The sequence below is a fragment of the Athene cunicularia genome (genome assembly GCF_003259725.1).
Source record: "Athene cunicularia isolate RWA chromosome 24 unlocalized genomic scaffold, athCun1 chr24_part1, whole genome shotgun sequence".
Lineage (NCBI taxonomy): Eukaryota > Metazoa > Chordata > Aves > Strigiformes > Strigidae > Athene > Athene cunicularia.
In genome coordinates this window covers 5,406,400-5,412,747 of record NW_020799132.1, presented here as the reverse complement: position 1 = coordinate 5,412,747, position 6,348 = coordinate 5,406,400, and the positions used below count along the sequence as shown (strand labels likewise).

At 58.9% G+C, this 6,348-nt stretch overlaps 1 protein-coding gene across 1 annotated transcript in view; it reads right to left on the bottom strand.

Moving 5' to 3' along the window:
- The window catches only part of MCAM (melanoma cell adhesion molecule), a gene marked incomplete at its 3' end in the record, with an annotated part of 16,132 nt that extends 13,373 nt beyond the window's left edge, over positions 1–2,759 (bottom strand). Inside the window, exon 1 of the mRNA XM_026863585.1 lies at positions 2,755–2,759. The remainder of the gene's footprint in view (positions 1–2,754) is intronic.
- Positions 2,760–6,348: the final 3,589 nt, after the last annotated feature.

Genomic DNA, 6,348 nt, shown 5'->3' with positions numbered 1-6,348 from the left:
GGCGCCCTGCAGGGGCTGGCCGGCCTGCTGCGGGGCTGCTGCTGCGGCCTGGAGGGGCTCAAGGTGGCGGGGCACCTCCTCTCGCACCTGGCGCTGCGGGGCAGGGAGCTGCTGCACCGCGGGCTCTGCGGCCTGCTGGGCTGCGGGCAGGCCCTGGCCAGGCAGCTCTGCGAGGGGCTGGCCATCGCCACCAGCCTGCTGGCCTACCTGGTCAACAGCCTCGTCAACGTGTGCCTCATCGGCACGCAGAACCTCTTCACCCTGCTCGTGGCCCTGTGGGACTCTGTCGCCGGCCCCTTCCTCAGGGTCACGGACCTGCTGGCTGCTTTCCTGGCACACGTCTCCAGCGGCGCCATCGCCGTCTCCATCCTGCTGTGGTCGCCCTGCCAGTTGGTCTTCCAGCTCCTGACCTCTGTCCTTGAGCTCTTCATCAACGTCTTCTTTGTGAATATTTACGGCCTGGGCTTGCTCCTCCTCATTATTGTTGTCAGCATCTTTGTCTCCAACCCTGGGCTGCTGTGGACGCTGACAGGCCACGTGCTGGGCTACTTCAACACGCTGCCTTCCTACCACCGCCTGCAGCGGGACGTGTGGCGGCTCTATCAGGTGGCCGTGCTGACGCTGGGGATGGCCATGACCTCCCAGGCCTGGCGCAGGTTGGTGGACTGGAGTCTGCAGGTGACTAACTGGAGCCTTCAGGTGACCAACTGGAGCCGAGGAGGCAGAATGACGAACCGTGAGAGCAACCAGCGAGGGGCAGCTGTGCCGGCCCTGAGACCCGCAGCCCCCGGCAGGCTGATGCTGGCAGGTGTTGGCCAGCAGGCAGACGAGCACGAGGACTGGCTGGACGCAGAGCAGATGCCACAAGCACGTCCTGCTCTGAGTCGAAGTGCTGTGGCAGGACAGCGTCACCAGCCACCCAGGGAGGAACCGAGCACCTCCTGGGGGAACGCTCTGAGGAGGCAGCAACTGAACGCGGCAGCTGGGGATGGTGAGGGTGCTCTGGATAACGACCCCTGGATGCTACTGAAAGAGCAAGAGGAACGTAAGAAATGTGTCATCTGTCAAGACCAAACCAAGACAGTCCTGCTCCTGCCCTGCAGGCACCTGTGCCTGTGTCAGGAGTGCACGGAAGTCCTCCTGCAGCAGGCCATCTACCAGCGCAACTGCCCGCTGTGCCGCCAGATGATCCTCCAGACGCTCAATGTGTACTTGTGAGCCCACAGGGCAGGTGACTTGGGTCAGTGTCCCAGGAGGTCAAGGGCACACCTGTCTGCCACTTGCCAGGAAGCAGAACTTCCCAGGGCTGCCTTTGCGTAGCTTCCAAAGAACTAAGAATGGTGCTGAAAAGGCAAAAGGCCGTTGGGGGTGTCTGCTAGACACATTTGCTACGTTGCTAGCAAGCACAATAATTGACCTCTGCAGCAGGCTGAGTTGCTTCTTTTTTTTTTTTTCTTTTTTTTTTTTTGACAACTTTTTCTGTTTTGGGACCTGTTGCCTCAAGCCTGCAGCAGTCTGAAATCCAAAGCAGAGTGCAGAAAAATGCTCTGGTCCCTCCTAGCCGAAGCTGATGGAAACATTCAAGGCTGTGCCCTCCTGGGATCATAGGGGCTGGTACAAGGCAAGGGAGGGTTTCTCCCTAGGTGCGACCAGGAAACTACCTGGCAAACTGCATTCAGGCCTGTTTCCTCCTCCCACCATCTAAATGGGGGAGCTCCCAGGGAAGGGAGAAGTGTGCCTCTTTTGCAAGGCCTGAGGAGAGTAATGAGCACACTTGAGAGTTTTGGGCTTTGTTACCAGAGGGCTGAGCCTGGCTCTCAGCTGGAGAAGAGCAGGGTTTCTTGGGTACTTTAGTATGCCAGCCACCGTGGCTTTGGTTTTGGAGCTTCCTGTTCCTCTTGCCAGGTCCATGAGGAGCCATGATGAACGTGGGCTCCCTGCAGAGCTCAGTGTTGCTGCTGCTTTCCACGCGTCACCTATGCAAGACTAGCAAGCACACATCAGGTTATTTGCATGAGGAGGCCAGAGGGAGTTATTCTTTCTTGCAGGGATGTTGGTGTTGCTTGGGGAACCTCAGGGCTGGCTGGCCAGTACTCACAGCCCTGACAGCAGCAGCACACATCCGAGCCAATGCTGGAGAATCCTCTCTAGATAATACACATTTTCTTCAGGCTCAAGAGTGCCATGGAACTGGGTGGTTCACACCAGTGCTTGCCTGCTGCTTCCCAGGCTGGGCTGGCTAGAGGGAGTAATTTTTGGGAGGAGAGGGGCCACCCCAAAGCTCCCGGGAGCCCACTGCGACATTCCAGCTCCAGGCACAAGTTCTGCATATCCGTGCTGCAGATCTGCAGTTGTGTGCATGGAGCAGTACCAGGACCATGGTTATCTTTGATTAAGGCAGGGTTACACTGCTGTTGCGTCTTACTGTCTGTCAGAAATGTAGCTAGTTTTATTTAAAAGTGTCCCCTGAAGTCTAACGAGAGCATCTGATCCTGACTGGGAGGCTTGAGATGGCTCATCCTAGCTTGGTCAGCCAGCACCATTCCAAGAAATTGCTGGGCTGCAAGAGGGCCCTGCACTAAAAAGCTTTCCCTTTTCCAGCTGCTTGCCTGAGGTCAGCCACACGCCACAGCCAATTTTGGCTGGAGCCAGAGTGGAAAGAGTCTTGACTCCTGGACTGCAAGCCAAGAGCCTGAGGGCGGCTGGCATAGTCTTCCGTCTCTATTCTTCTTGATTAGTGATTTAAGCCAAAACGGAGGCAGCAGAGAGGCCAGGCCATACTGGGAGACGCCTCTGTGCTGTAAACATGAGCTGCGGCAAGATATTATCTTGTTGGAGAGCAGCTTTGCTCTGGGAGGCACCCAGTTGCCCCTGTGTGTGCTGGGGCTGGAGGGACAACTGGGCCAAGCTGGGTTTGGAGGGCGCAGCCCCAGGGCTGCCAGCTGCTTCCACCTCACTTGGCAGAGGTGCAGAGCCCCTGGCACAAGCACCATCGCTCAGCCTCTTGCCCCTGTGCCTCCCCAGACACACATCACCTGTGTTAACGTTTGCTTTCTCCACTCACCTCTCCTGCCAGCGACACTTGCAGCTGAGTAGCTGAGCCCTTGCCGGGCAGCGAGTGCAGCCCCCCAGGCTGCTTTCCCCAGGGTCCAGCTTGTCCCAGGTGCTTGCAGAGGTGAGAGAGCTGCAGCTTTCCAGGACTGTGGCTCTGAGACACCCGCCCGGGGGGGGGAGTGTGGCCACGGTTCTGGCTGCGGCCATGCTGGTTGGTGGGGACCAGTCACAGACCTTGGCCTGTGGTGTTTCCTCCACGCGTGGAGGAAGGACACCTCCCCAAGGACTGCAGTCTTTCCCCTCAAACCCTCTTTCTAAGTCACGCTTATTGTTTCAGGGCCTGTTGGTTTTTTGCCTGTTTATTAAAAAAGAAAAAAAGAGAAAGCTTTGCCTTAAGTTTAACTCTTTGCACTATGGATTAGACAGTGAGCAGATTAAAGTCTCCTTTACCAAAAGCTGCCTGCTGCCTCGTTCTTGGGAATGGTTTGCTTTGGGGAGGGTGGGGTCTTCTCTCTGCTGACCCCCAGGCTCCAGAAGAAATGCATCACTCCCCAGCACAGGTCAGAGCTGCAGGGCTCCCACCACCAACAAGCTCAGGGGTTCTTCTCTGGGGGTGCACCCAGAAGGGCAGTGCTGTGGGGTACCCCGGGGCCAGGCTGCTGCACAGGAGAAGTGTGGCACCCCGAAGATGACAACTCTGCACCTGAAGATACGGCAGGTGGGCTTTCTCCGGGCTGGCATCCCCCAGCCCCTGCTCTGCCAACCCGCAGCGAGAGGAGGTGGTTGTGGGTACGCCCGTGCAAGGGGGGAAAGCACACAGCTTGCAGGGCAGCAGCGCCGATGTCTGCATCGCCTGGAGAGGCGCGTGGTGCCGCAGCCTCCTCGGGGCCCGGGAACGGGCAGAGCAGCCAGGGTGGCTCTCGCTGGCAGGGGCCCAGCCTGGTGGGCATCTTCTCCCCTCATTCAGGCCACTCGGAGCTGTTTAGCAAGGAGCTAAGCAGCGGCTGCTTTGCAGAGGGGCTTGTACACGCTGTTTTGTCTCTTTTCAGGAGCAGTTCCTCCCTGGAGTGAGGGGATTGGTGCACAGGTTCTCCAGAGCTGGAGCTCCCCAGGGCCTGAGCAGAGGGGCTGGGACTTCCCAGGCTGGCAGGAACATGCACAGGGACATGTAATCCCTGCCGCCATCTGTCCTTCACACCTCCCTGTCCTCCAAGCCTGACTGTCTCAGGGATGGAGGCAGCTCCCGCAGCACTAGGAGTTGCCACCCGGCTTGGTCTTGCCTCGCAGAGAGGCCGTGGCAGGCTCAGCTGCGCTGGGCTACTGGGGAGCAGATGCATTTGCTGCACAATTGAGTTACTCCTTGGCCACAGCCCGAGTTCTTGGCAGGTCGCCATGTGCTTTTAAGCACCCTCTGCTTCTCCAGCATCCTTGTAAATTGTTTAGAAAAATGTTTCGGGACCCTGATGGGCAGAGACCCCAGGAGTTTTGGCTCACCCTGCCCTGAACTCACCTGCCTTGGCAGGGCCATGCCAGCAAACTAGCTAATTTTAACCAGGATGAACACCACAGCAGGGAGAGGGGGACTGCTGAGAGGCCAGAAAAAGACGGACATCTGCTGCAGGAGCAGAGCTCTGCCAGGCACAGCGCAGGCACGGAAAGTTGAGCCACGCCAGCAGCCTGCCCGAGCCCTGTGGGGGTCTGGCTGCAGATGGGTGACAATTGGGGAAACTGAGGCCCTGCTCAGTCTTCCTCTCTCGCTCCCAGGGTACATGAGCCGAGGCAGGCTGGGCACTCGGGGTGGCTGCAGAACTGCCCCAGGGCAGGACTGGGCCATCAGGGGAAGATCTGTCATCCCCTTCTTGGGCAGGGTGCTCCCAGCCCCTCAGCCAGCCCCAGCAGGGGACGGAGAGGGTGTTCAGCTGCCTCAGGCCACTGCGGCCAAGCAAGGACAGGATGTGAAGGACAGAGTCTTCCCCCGGGAGCCACCCTGCATGCACTTGGCTCACTCACTGGACAAGCAGCAAGCAATTATGGGAGGGAAATGCAACCACGTCCCGGCTAATGGGCTGTGTGCGCGGGCTCTGCTCCGGCACCGCGGCTTTTGGTGCAGGGCTGCACTGCCTGGGGAGGGTGTCCAGCAGCCACGCTCACAGACTAGTCCAGGGCATGAGATCTGGAGTCCCTGGGAGTACTCCCTGCTCCAGAGGAGGGAGACTCACACATGAGCCAAGTGGGCTGGTCTCAGTCCATCAAAATGCTGAGACCCTTCCCCCTTTCCCAAGGAGGGAAGACCATGATGCTGCTGAGTTACTTCAGACTGGGAGCACTGGGGTGGGGGGGGCTGACAGCTTGCTGAAATCGGGGCCCCCTAAGCCCTGGGAAAATCCCTGGGATCCCTTTGTCAGCCCAGCTGCAACATCCCAGCCCTAATGAGCCTCTAGTCCCAGCCTGGGGACAACAGCCATGGTCTGCCTGACAGCAGGGGGCTGGCACGACAGCCACTCGCTGCAGATGCGCAGCAGCATGAGCAGCAAACGATACCAGGCCGACAGGGAGGGAGCAGGTGTTGATCAGCAGCGGAACTGTGGGGGTTCTTTGGGCTGTTCCTGGACACCAGCTTTGCCCCCTCATTAATGGCTCAGCACAGGGAGCCACACTGGCTCCCTGAACGCGGCAGCAATCCCGGCGCCTCAGAGCTGCCATGCTGAGGCCTCGGGGACACAGAGTGGCTGAGGCTGGCAGGGACCTTGAGGTCATCCAGTCCAGCCCCCTGCTTAGGAAAAGGCAGCTAGAGCAAGTTGCACAGGAATGTGGCCAGTCGGGTTTTGCATATCTCCATGGATGGGGACTCTGCTATCGTCGAGTGCCAGAGTTTGATCACCCTCACAGTAGAAGATGGACAGCCCTTTGCTGGACTCTCCAGTACATCCCCCTCTGGGGAGCCCAGCGCTGGACCTGGAACTGCAGCTGTGCCTGACCAGAGCTGAGTAGAGGGGAAGAATCACCTCCCCTGAGCTGCTGGCAATGCGTCTCCTAACGCAGCCCAGAAGGCTGGTGGCCTTCCTTGCCACAGGGGCACACTGCTGCCTTCTAGTAAACTTGTCCACCAGGATCCCCAGAGCCTTCTCTGGAAGTCTGCTTTCCAGCCACCAGCAGGTGCTGGCGTGTAGGGTCATTCTTCCCCGGGTGCAGGACCTGGCATTTCCTTTTGCTGAACTAGCCCTAGCCCCAACTCCGCACGCTCAGTCTCCTCATTCCTCCTAGGTCAGCACAGATAACCTGCCACCGCCAATT